Raw genomic sequence first — 13,157 nt, 5'->3', positions numbered from 1 at the left:
CTCTAAATTGTATATCCTCTCCACAACATTTTTTTTTAGTTCAAAGAAAAGACTTAAAGGTGTTGTACAAAAGTAGGCTGTTGTTCCTACTTGGAAATTCATTACTTCCCCTGTTGGACATGTTGGAATTTCACTTGCCCAACCATTTTTTTTCTTTTTTAATTGAGAAAAGATCCTGTTTAAGGAACAATGCTATCTTAGTCTTGTAAAGCATCAGTTTTCTGTCAACAATTAGAAAACTAGATTTGATCTGTTTACATTACATTCTTAATTATTCATTTGCTTCTTTATTTTTTAAGACAGGGTTTTGCTGAATTATCCAAGCTGGTCATGAACTTGCAATCCTCCAGTATCAGCTTCCTACATGCAGGGTTTACAAGAATGCACTGCCTCCCTTAGCTCTACTGCTAATTTGTTAATGATGTGTCTTACCCTCATTCTGACGCCCTGTCACGGAGTCCCTGGGCATAGGCAATGCTTTTCTTAAAATATTTGGACTTCAGTCCTTGAGACTTCTTCCTCCCTTCCTTCCCCTCCCTCCCTCTCCTTCTTCTCCATCTTCCTCTCCTTCTTAAGGCAAGGCATGGGTTTCACTGTAAGCACCAACCTCCCTACCTGATGCATATCAGGACAGTCTAGACTCTGACCGACTTTAACTACAGTGAAACTTACTAATTATAACCATAAGGGTGAACTATAACCTTTTTCTTCCTCTTTTCACTCTTCCTCTATCACTTTTTCTTCCTCTTCCTTGTCCTTTCTTCCTCCTCCTCCTCTTTTTGGCGGTTCCCATTCATTGTATATCTAAATCGGACGTATGCAAATTCTTCTACTGAACGCTACATGTGACATGACAAAGTGCCAAGTGGTTCAAGTGGCTCCTTTCCCCACCTTGGAAAGAACCATGCAGTTAGGTATGCTGTGTGGTAGTCACATTGCCATTCTAAAGACAAGGACATGGAGTGCAAGAGAAGGTAAATCAGTTCTCCCCAGACATGGCAGATCAGAAATGCCTGCGATGAATCAGTCCTGTGTTCCATCTGCATAGGGACCTTGAGCCAAGTCCTGAAGTGCTCAGTTCCACTTCTTCCAGTAGGGACGTGCTCACATCCTCTTATCTAATTAGTACTAGTAACTGATACGTGACCACAACATTCTCTGCATTGCTGTTGAGTATTTATGTGCATGCCTTCCCCTCACAGCCAACCTAGATATTTCCTCAGGACCAGGTGTCCTGTTTTGTTTTGCATTTCTGTCTACATCGAGGTGCAGTCTACATGCAGGAGTTCTCAGTTGCGATGGTACCTTCCATTTGGCTCTGATTCCATTTAGAAGGTGCACATGACTGTCCCTTAGAACAGAATTCCTCTGATAGACAGTACACACTACATTGGGTTGTCATTTCAGCCATTCGAATCTCCTTTACTAACTACAGATACATATGAAAAAGAATGTGATAACATGTGCGAAGCCTCGGGGGGTGTCAAATAAAAATATGACACATCCTTTTTATTATCTGCCCTGTTCAGAGTACCCTCCTTTGTATTACCAGCATGAAGCTCTCAAGAGGGGGAAGGAGAACATGATTTGTTGGAGGGGAGGGGTGTTAGCCACTCCGTCTGGGACGCACTTCTTGTAAGAAGAAAAGGTAAAAGCTGAACTTACCTGAATTCCTTGACACACTGCAAAGCCCATCCATCTACTAGGATGTTCTTTTCCTGACATGATTGATTATTGGCAGGTGAAGGTTAAGGAGGAGGCTTTACATGGACAGGAAGTCTATTTAGAGAGCAAGTCATATGACAGAAAGGTGATTTGGTGCTAAGTCATATTCATGATATGAATTTGAACATAACTTCCACAGGCACACAGTTCTACAGTAAAAAAAAAAAAAAAAAAAAAGAACACACTCTGGATGCAATTAATCCCTGTTTCCCATCATGTGAAATTAATATAGCAAGTGCTTGAGTTATACCACATAACTGGATAACAGAAAAACCCTGCAATTCAAGCTTCCATCTTGCTTGTTATTATTGCTTCAAAAAAGGGGAAAACATGTGGTTTGAATGGTATTAGTACTTTTTTTCATCAATAAGAGGATTTTCCTAGGCCAGGCATGGTGGTTCATGCCTTTAATCCCCAGCACTTGGGAGGCAAATGTAAGGAGGATTGCTGTGAATTTGAGGCCACCCTGAGACTACATAGTCTGGGCAAGAGCAAGACCTTACCTTAACAAACAACAAAAAAGGGGGGGATTTCCTGTATTCTAGAAACAATTCTGTTTCAGGCCTTCTTTGCAGTTTATGAATAGAAATGTGGTATGTATAAGTGTGGTAACAGATAGAAAAGTCCCATAGAACAAAGTAGTAAGAAGTTTAGCTCAGTTAATTGTACCAACAATGCTAGTGTCTCACAAATGCAACTTGTGGATAGTTGAAGATCTGGACAGTGACCAAAAAAATGCATGAAAATGAAGAGGATATAAAATCACAGTAAAACTACATGTAGGCAGGGAAAAAATCTACAATACAGTCAGTTGGTTTTTTTCCCCTCTCTTGCTTTTTTCTTTTGTTTTGCATCTGTGTGTGTGTGTGTGTGTGTGTGTGTGTGTGGCAGCCAGAGGAAGACGCTGAGTGTCCTTCGCCTAAGGATCTCCTTGACAGAGTCTCTCACTGGATCTGGAGCTGCCATTTTCCTTAGTCTGACAGAGAGCCCCGGTGAGTTTCTGGTCTTAGCTTTTCACAGGACTGGGGTTACAGGAGAGCATAACCACTCCCAGCTGTTTGCGTGGGTGTTGGGGAATCAAACTCAGGGAGAAACAGGCCCTCATGCTTGAGTGGGAAGCATTCGAACCAGCTGAGCCATCTTATCTTATCTCAGCTCCAGCTGTGGTTATGTTGTCATAGCTCAAGCTGTCCTTGAACCTGTGATTTCTACTTCAACCTCGGAGTGCTAGGACGTTAAGTGTGAGCCACTCTACCTAGCTAGCTGTTGTTTTTTAGGAACAAAAAATTCAATCATCCTATTTTAAGACTGTGTTTAGGTGAGTCCCCATTTTACAATGATGCATTTTAACATGATTTTTCTTGTAAAAATCCTTGAGGAACTGCTACTGAAAATAGCCTTAGCATCATTTCATCTTCTTTTGTTTCCGACAGGTCATAGATCTGGCTGGCCTGGAATTTACTAGGTAGTTCAGGCTGGCTTTTAATTGTTATAATCCTCCTGTCTCAGCTTCCCAAATTCAGGGATTACCAAACCTGATAATAATATTTTGTTTGTTTGTCTGTTTTGCTTTTTGAGGTAGGGTCTCACTCTAGTTCAGGCTGACCTGGAATTCACTCTGTAGTCTCACGGTGGCCTCGAACTCACTGAGATCCTCCTACCTCTGCCTCCCGAGTTCTGGTATTAAAAACGTGCGCCATGGGCTGGAGAGATGGCTTAGTGGCTAAGTGCTTGCCTGTGAAGCCTAAGGACCCAGGTTTGAGGCTCGGTTCCCCAGGTCCCACGTTAGCCAGATGCACAAGGGGGCGCACGCATCTGGAGTTCGTTTGCAGAGGCTGGAAGCTCTGGTGCGCCCATTCTCTCTCTCTCCTTCTATCTTTCTTTCTCTCTTTGTCTGTGGCTCTCAAATAAATAAATTAAAAATTTTTAAAAAAAAACGTGTGCCACCATGCCCAGCCAACTTTTTTTTTTTTAATATACCACTTTGTGCCTCTGATTTATATAGGAGCTGGGGGATTGAACCTGGATCCATAGGCTTTTCAGGCAAGTGCCTTAACAGCTAAGCCATATCTCTTCCCGAGAATCTTTATACCAGCTCCCAAACACTGTCCCTGTTCCCAACTTCTTACCTTGCACTGGAACTTGATGAACATGACACAAGATTTTTCAAGCAACTTTGGAAAAATTTGGACTCTGCCTTTAAAAATGAAGTTTCTCTTCATTTACTCAGTGTGGATATCTGACACCTTGCCCACTGAAGTTAATCAGAAGCATGTCTCTGCGTCCCCTAGATTTACATTTGAAAGATGGAGACATCATTTCCTACACATTGGTATGGTGATGTCTGCTTATGACTCTTGTACTTGGAAGCTGAAGTAGGTGGATCATGAGCCTGAGGGCAACCTCGCTACATAGCAAACAAAAGTTAGGACTTTCAGGGCAGAGAATTGCCTTTTTAATGAACAAGTATTTCATACATTATTCATAAGTCCATGAGCCTTATAGTTTGAGGGTAAAATAGACTGGCATGGCTACTGCTTGGGGTCTAGCAACATAAGTGCTACTTCTCTTTTAAAATCGTATAGACAGTGCTGGGCATGAGAATGCACACCTTTAATCCCAGCACTCAGAAGATCAAGGAGGGAGGATCACATTGAGTTTGAGGCCAGCCTGAGACTACATAATGAGTTCCTGGTCAGCCTGGGCTAAAGCAAGGCTCTATCTTTCCAAAAAAAAAAAAAAATCCTATCGACAGACCTGTGGGGAGAACTGATACCCAGAAGCTGGTCTAGTTTCTTTCTTGTCAGCACAGTGCAGAGGCAGCCCAGATGGTCAGGGTGGAAAGGAGGTCTTTGACCTATCTCAAAATCCCTAAACCTGGAGTTGAGTGATATTTGCTAAGTGGCACTCCTCGGAGCTGAGAAAACTTTTCAGTCAGCTGTCCTTCTGGGGAAAAGTTATCAGTAGAAAGTTCAAAGCTTCCCAGTGGATGTAGAACAGGGAAGAGTGAGCAAAAGCTGATTGCTCTGGGCTTTTAGTTAAATCTCCTTTGGAGGTGAAGGTAGTAATGTCTAAGTGCCTCGTCTTGCCTAAATGGTGTCTTTCTTAACCAGTCACTTCTGGAAGCTTCCCCTGACCTGTTTTATTATTTCTTTTTATAAATAGTGTATGAGGGGCTGGACAAATGGCTTAGCAGTTAAGCACTTGCCTGTGAAGCCTAAGGACCCCGGTTCCAGGCTCTATTCCCCAGGACCCATGTTAGCCAGATGCACACATCTAGCCAGGCACACACATCTAGAGTTTGTTTGCAGTGACTGGAGGCCCTGGCGTGCTCATTCTCTCTATTTCTCTCTATCTGCCTCTTTGTCTATTGTTCCCAAATAAATAAATAAATAAAAATAAACAAAAATCATTTAAATTATATGCCGGAAAGTAGGAAGAGAAACACATCATTCTGGTGAATGACCCACTGTGGCCAACCTTGTTCTTTATTACCCGTTAGTGCAGAACCCAGGACTCTGCTCCTCCAGCAGCAAGCACTGCTCCTACTGGTACCCTTACAGACCCAGTGCCTCCAAATCTTCCTTTCTCTTTCTCTCTCCCCCCTCCCTCACTTCCCCATTTGCCCCTGCCTTTGGTGGCAAAAGGAGTTTTTAAGTCAGGCATGGTGGCATATGCCTTTAATCCCAACACTCAGGAGGCAGAGGTAGGTAGGTTGCTGTGAGTTCAAGACCAGCCTGAGACTACACAGTGAATTCCAGACCAGCCTGGGCTGAAATGAGATCCTACCTCAACCCCCCCACCCCCGCCGCCTCAACAGAAAGAAGATTCTAAGAGAAGACATCCATAATGACAGAATAAGTGAGTGACATGACAGAGATGAGCACATTTTATATCCCACACATGGATCCACATATGACCCGTCAACCTTCCTCCTGCCTCTACTGGTCAGCCACTACTGGACATGCACTGAGCTAGGAGCACAGAGGGTTTTCTTCACAACACTCCAAGGCAAACACCCCCAGATCCTTGTTACTCAGGAGCGAACTAAAACGTATTGGGATAATTCTCTTTTCCGAGGCCACGAGGCTAGTGAGATGTTCTCAAAATCTTTTCTAGGTTTTTATGTGATGGACCCATGGCTAGTAGATATAAGTTTTATCACAGTATAGAAAGTTGTAAAAGAGAACATTTCATGTAATACTCAAGTTTGATTTGGGGCAATATTTTCACATTTTGTCTAAAGGTGGTATGTTCACTAAGGTTCTCTAAAATACCACCACTTGAGTTTGTCATTTTTCTTTCCTTGTTTCTTATGGATAAATGAGAAGGAAGTTAGAAGAGCTGGCTAATGGCTTGGAAATGGGATTGCTAGAGAGGAAAATTCCTACCATGTTTGAGTGTCCCTGCTAGTCAACACATATTTATTAGGGCTAAAAGTAGAACAAGCTAGTTCCTATCACCTTGCCTGATGAGTGAAGGGATTAACATAAGCAAATGGTAAACCAGGATTTTAAGGCAAGTATGCAAAGTACAATTCATAGTGAGCTAGCTAAGGGCCAGCATGTAGGGAAGACCATCCTCATGAAAAGGGCTAGTCAGGGGGTATGGGAAGAGGTGGAAATTGGGCTGAAACTTTGATGATATAGATGAAGATAAACTAGGTGATGCTTTTTTACACTGTCTGACTTGTTAGAATCATGAAGAGGCTGTGGGCTTCGGGTATAGCTCAGTGGAGAACACATGAGAGGCTCTGGGTCCATCCCCAGCAGCACAAAGGAAGAAATAATGCATGCGTTTGTGGCTCATTTCACGAAAGACAACAAGTTAGAAGGTGAGAGTAGTCAAGGCTAAGAGACTAGGAAGGCTGGAGCATTGACCTGGACACTTTAGACACTTTAGTTAGAGGGAAGGAATAGCTTTTGGGTTTGTAGGATTTGGGTGGGATTAAGATTGAAAAATTGGGGCCAAATAGCAGCAGGTCAGTACATCTGGGGTTTTGTTCAATAACAGAGCATGAGGCTCTGGGTTCAATCTCAAACACACACACACACACACACACACACACACACACACACACACACACACAAGAAATGGAGACAAAAAGGACCAGTTAGGAGACTGTTACAATAGTGCACATGTAATAGGATCATTGTATTGGGACAGTAGCTGTGGGCCAGATGTGGAAGACATTTTAAGAAAAAGAGAGGCAGATACTGGAGCAGGGGTAGCTAAGAGGCTTTTTCCCAGCACACTGAGATTGAATTGAAAATATTTTAAATAGGAAACATATTTTATGGCATACTTTTTCTATAAAATACATTCTTTCACTTTTTTTTCATGGCTCTAACCTAATACAAAGGTGAACTTATCATATGACAAAGAATTAATGTTACACATAAGCCTCTTTTTCCCAATGTCAGTACTGATAAAAATAATAATCTATTTAAAGTTAGCTTTGAAAAACTATAATCCCCTTAAATTTGCTCTGTGCTCTCAACACAGCATTTTGCATACAGCAAAAAGTACCAGATGTCCTGACCTGACCCATTAGTTGGCCTCCTCCACATAGCAGTTGTTGGAGAAATCTCAGGGCCATATAGAGTTCCGTGTCAGAAACCTTGCTTTATGGCTTGAAAGAACAGAGATATTTCAGAACCAAACCATTCTTCCGTGGATAGGTTATTAGGAAAGAAAACGTGTCCCACTTGTCTCTTGTCTCTACTACGACAATGGAAATGTCCACAACAATCTGCTTGATGGTCCAGAAATTTCCCCAGAAGGAATCAGGGTGGAACCCTTTCTCTTCCTTCATGAAGGTCCTCCCACTGGTAATCCACCACACATCATGTCAGGACCCTGATTAATGCATTTCAGTAATCCCCTCCATCATAAAAATGAATTTTGTAACGTTCATGAATCAAGCTTTCAGGTCACTTCTCAGAAATGTCACCTTCATTCAAACCTAGACAGAAGGATCTAGCAACAGTGCACACAGACTCTCCACTCCCCTCAGGTTATTTTTCATGGCCCTGGGAGGGACACCCAGGCGTTGTTCAAACACTTTTACAGCTGTTGGAATACTGATGGGAACTTCATGTGTGTTACCAGCACGGCGCTGTCAGAAGAAACCAAATGTCAAACTGAGGTATGTGGAAGTCACAGTACATAAGACTCTGAATGTTTACCATCTGGAATGGGAGAGATTTTGAAGTTGACAAGAGACTGGGAGTGCCCTGTGGGCACTGTCCTTTAAGTAGGCCCTTCCAGTTCATTGAGTTACTTTACATTACTTTATGAGCAGGACAAAAACACATCTTGGTCACTGCGGTGTATGAATTTACTCTCAACACTTCAAATGTGGGTTGCATCTTGTATCATCATGGACATAGTTTTGGGGGAAGGGAGGATGGGACTCTCCCACACTGTGTACCTCCTGAACAGGCAGCTTTGTGATCAGAGCACCAGGAGCACAAGTCCCTGACACCCCACAGGGCTCCCATGTCTATCCTGCACCTTGCCTTTGTGAGGATGCTAGTCCACATCTCCTAAGGGGAATCAAGCTTGTGAGCAGGACTTTATTTTTGCCTCAAATAGTTCTGTCATAATACAGAATGGCCTGGCCAGTCAGCTCCATCTCTATCCCATGCTGTAAAGGCAGCCAGCTCCATCCCTGTCCCATGCTGTAAGCCAGTGAGCTCCATCCCTGCCCCATGCTGTAAGCCAGTGAGCTCCATCCCTGCCCCATGCTGTAAGCCAGTGAGCTCCATCCCTGCCCCATGCTGTAAGCCAGTGAGCTCCATCCCTGCCCCATGCTGTAAGCCAGTGAGCTCCATCCCTGCCCCATGCTGTAAGCCAGTGAGCTCCATCCCTGCCCCATGCTGTAAGCCAGTGAGCTCCATCCCTGTCCCATGCTGTAAGCCAGTGAGCTCCATCCCTGTCCCATGCTGTAAGCCAGTGAGCTCCATCCCTGTCCCATGCTGTAACCCAGTCAGCTCCCTGTCCCATGCTGTAAGCCAGTCAGCTCCATCCCTGCCCCATGCTGTAAGCTAGTCAGCTCCATCTCTGCCCCATGCTGTAAGCCAGTCAGCTCCATCTCTGCCCCATGCTGTAAGCCAGTCAGCTCCATCTCTGTCTGGTGCTGTAAGGGCAGCCAGCTCCATCTCTATCCCATGCTGTATGGCCAGTCAGCTCCATCTCTGCCCCATGCTGTAAGCCAGTGAGCTCCATTCCTGTCCCATGCTGTATGAGCAGCTCTGAGCCTGATATGACCCGAGACATTAGTCTGCTTTCCTCTCTTCATTTTTTTTTAATCTCAGTTCCATTGTAAAGCCAAAATGGAATGACTGGAATTCCAAAAGACTTCAGCTTATGAACTAATTCCTATTTTGGCTATGTAATATTGGGATTCGGATAATACTCAGTCTGAATAATTGCCTGGTGTGAGGCTATTTTCTCACTGAAGGAGATTTTATTTTTTTTCAGAGTATAGCCAGGGACTTAAGCACAGTACTAAAATATTATTTTAGTCCTAACTTTTTTTTTGTTTTAAAAGGCTTTAAAGAAAACACACAGAGAAACCATCAGCTGAATGTCTGCATCAAATGCATTCAATGCAACTTCAAACAGACTTGTACAGGGCTCTGAAGGAGGTGGACGGTGAACACCAGCACCCATTCAGGCACTCCACATCCTGCTCCGAGCAGCTGGGACGCTGAGCTATGCACAGAATCTCTCACGTGCAAGGGTGAGCACTGGGTAGGGTATTTGTAGCACCCTGTGGGAGCAGAGTTCTCCTCATAAGCATATGAGTGTTTCTCAGCAGTCAAGTCAGTCTTATGAGGGCAGCAAAAGTAGTAACTTGGACTCACCCTTCTTTTCCAAACATTTGAAGCATGAAAATCTCATTCTCTGGAAAAATAAGGCATCAATTTTAAGGATTGTTTTGAATGCCATAAATGAAACATAACATCTAGTTCTCCTCCTTAGATTCTGTTCACTTCAGTCCTGGCGGGTGAGCCTGGCAGGGCGATTACTCACACAGATGACAACTCACATTCTGCTGCCCGGGCACCGGGTGACCCTTCATTTCCAATGACTAATTCATAATTAAACCCTCTTTGTTTATTTGTTTACAGCCAAGGCTGAACATCTATTTACATTTAATTAACACTTCACACAGCCAGTTTAAAAACCTATAAATGGAGTGACTTTAACGATCCATTACAGATACGCTACTTGAGTTTTCCACGACTTGTAAAACTTTCACACACAGATCTGCAAATGAATCACCTCCATGTGCTGGGCTGCAGCTGCAGCGGGCTGTGTTAAAGAGCACTTTCCTCCTTCCTCCTCTCTTTGCTTTTCTTCCAGCTCCAAGCATTTTTGTTACAAAGCCAGCCGACCTATCGGGCCACACCGAGGGGAGCCCCTTTTCCCCTGAGCAATTTCCAGACTTTAAAATCCCATCTCAAAAAAAAAAAAAAAAAAAAGAAAGAAAGAAAGAAAAGAAAAGAAAAAAATCAGCACTTTTGCTCCATCCCAGATGGAACCCCATCCACCTTGCACACATCGGGTAACAAAGCCTTTGCCATCTCCGCCAGCAACTCCGTCAGGGAAGACTCTGCACAGGACCTTCCTGAACTGAGCCGAAGCACACAGCGCCTTCAAAGTGAGCTCCAATTCTGAAAGCTCGAGACAAACGCTCCTCCTGGCCTTTCCCATCCTGGACGAGCGATTGGCAGCTACCGTTTGGGAATCTCTCAGCCCTAGGTTCTCAGAAAGGGCCACCGCGGCTCGCGGAGACCCTTTTTTTTTTTTTTTTTTTTAATTTTTTTCTGGAGCCACACCTTCCAAAGCAAGGCACGAAGAAGTGGGGACTTGCCTAAAGACAGCCCAACTCCGGCCGTGGGCCGCGGCGATCGGCCAGCGGCGATGGATGGAGCCCGGCGTTGACAAGTGTGCCTCGCCTGCCCTCCATCCACCGCCACGGCCCGGGCAGCTCCGGGGAGGCGAGAGTCCCGGGGCGGGGGTTCTCTCTGCTACTTTACCTGCGAAAACCGCTCTCCTCGAGGTGCCAGCAAGGAACTCCGCCGCCGCCTCCTCCTCCTCCTCCTCCTCTTCCCCAAGCCAAGTCACAGACTCTCACTTGGAGAAGACCACACAGCTCCAGCGAGGCAGCCTTCCTTCGCTTAATCCCCACTCGAACGTGATGACACACACTAACCCCAACCATCTGTTGAAACACGTCCCGGAGCGCTCGCCCGCTCGCCTCTCCCCTCGCTCGCTCGCCGCGCGCAGCGCAGCGCAGCGCAGCGCGGTGTCAAGGACCCGCCGCCCAATCCGATCGCCGCGGCTGCCTGGCCCCTGCCGATTGGAGGCGGAGGGCTGAGAACTCCCCGGCAAGTAACCTGAGATTTTCGGAGAGAAAGGACTGCCGTAAAAAAAAAAAAAAGGAGTGGGAGGTGCCACAGGGAAGGTAGAGAGAATGAATTATTCCGGTGGCCAGTTGAGCGTTACTTTTCACAAGTCTCGGGGCTCCCGGGGTCTTGGGCGGAGGGGTGGGGGAGAGCGGTGGGGACGCTCCCTGTAGGATGCCCAGAAACGCAACCCCATCTTTTACAGCCCATCTATTGAGGGCAATCTCCTCTGCACGCCGCGGCCACCTCCCTCCCCACCCCAACCAGCCCAGCTTCCACCTCCCAGGAGATAAAAGATTCGTCTTGTCATGCTGATAAGTGTTAAATGGGGGAGTCGCTGGCACTGTAATGTGACATCTACATTTTGAAATCTAAACTCCTACCTTCCTTTGATGAGATGGTGTGTCCGCCTTCAGCATTCCTGGAAGGGCGGGCGGGCGGCAGCCGGGTGGGGGGGGGGGGAAGGGGGGTGCTGCTCAGAGCAGAAACTTCTCCATTCCCACATACAGCCTCTCACTGTTTGCCACAGGCCGAACTCCGCAACTAGTCAGTGAAAATCATTTTCGTTTCTACTTCTGTAAAACAGCACGCGCTCCCATAGATAAAGGTGGCTTTTTAATCACTTGCTGCTTGTACAGACATCTCTTTGTCAAAGCACTCACTACCAGAAGGCCGAACTCTGCCATTGATTATTTTTATTGGCTTCTAGTTAATTGCACTTAGAATGCCCATGTAGCTCAAGGAGCTCATTAACAATTTTGCTTTGAAATGTTTTCAATTTTTTTTTGTCATTTTAATACCTCTTTGTTATGTGCTTCCTTCTTTTCCTTTTTAGTTCTCTGAATTATTTTTTAAAACTAACTACATTGATAGCCTGAGTCAGAAAATGCGTCTACGTGTTACAGTATGTCAAGAAGATGCATGGAAGTAAAGTCATTATTTTCAAATCTCACCATTTCAGAAATTCCATCAGCCATCTAAGGAATCTGATTATCTTTAAGAGAAAAGATGAATTTTAAATGCAGTCAATCCCCTGACAGGGTCTGCTGCAAGCTGAGATTTCAGCTGTCGCACCTTTTCAGTGTGTCCTTTAGTGAGAACAAGATGGTTGCTCAGGAGGAAAAAAGTTTCAACTTTCTTAAGTCATTAAAGTTAATAATATAAGTAGCTTTTTAATACTTAGAATACCAATGGCATAAAACAATGATTCCAATATTGACTTCATTAACTGTTTATCTTTTATTTTTATGTGATTATACTAAGATGCTTAAGTAATAGTTTGTATTTTAGTCCTACCACAAATTTTGCAGCATAGGATTCAGGGCATGTTACCTTAACATAACAACTTTTTCCCTATAACTGGATTATATGGAAGAAGAAAGAAAATGGGGGAGGAGAATGGAGGCAGGAGCCCTGAGATCATTTGCTCATTTTCTTCCCAGAAGTGATTATGAGGTGTCTTTTTTACAACATACAGCAAATTCTGCAAACCACTATTCCCAGTTGCCCAAATCCAGATACATTATCAACACAAACATTTTCAACAATGGCAAGTGGCAGTACAGGCCCACAGTTTCCCTGGGGCCCCATAAAGTTTTAATAGTGCCAATTATTGTAAGTCAATTTTATTCCCTCTTTTTTGTGGGAGGGGGCTGGTTAATCTAGCCAGACCTCTGTCTGGAAATCTTGATGGCTTCAACTGAGTAGATGTTCAAGACCCCGGAGACATTATTAAGGTAGTTCGCATCCTCTTAAACTGTAAATTGAGTTACAAAAGTAAAATCTGGAGAAACGGCAAAGGTGTTACATCAATGTTTTATCCACCCTGTGCTTGTAATTTGCCTTCTATGAAACATTTCCCAAGAGGGCCTGGCTCTGACCTACATTATTGTTGGAAGCAATTTTTAATGTGAACATTTTATTCTCTACTTTATTGTAAACCCTTTGCATTAAAAAAACTCAGTTACTGCTTCTCTTTTATTGATAACTTCAGCTATGCATTCTGCTTAATAA

The 13,157-nt window shown here is 44.3% G+C and overlaps 1 protein-coding gene across 3 annotated transcripts in view; it reads right to left on the bottom strand.

Moving 5' to 3' along the window:
• Nucleotides 1-11,002, bottom strand: part of Sulf1 (sulfatase 1) — a 198,089-nt gene extending 187,087 nt beyond the window's left edge. For all 3 annotated transcript variants that reach the window (XM_045142997.1, XM_045142998.1, XM_045142996.1), the window contains exon 1: nucleotides 10,776-11,002. The gene's annotated coding sequence lies outside the window, so the exon portion shown is untranslated. The remainder of the gene's footprint in view (nucleotides 1-10,775) is intronic.
• Nucleotides 11,003-13,157: the final 2,155 nt, after the last annotated feature.

Source organism: Jaculus jaculus, chromosome 2, assembly GCF_020740685.1.
Source record: "Jaculus jaculus isolate mJacJac1 chromosome 2, mJacJac1.mat.Y.cur, whole genome shotgun sequence".
In the NCBI taxonomy this organism is placed as follows: domain Eukaryota; kingdom Metazoa; phylum Chordata; class Mammalia; order Rodentia; family Dipodidae; genus Jaculus; species Jaculus jaculus.
Note: the sequence above shows the minus strand (reverse complement) of the source record. Positions and strands in the feature narration are given on the sequence as shown.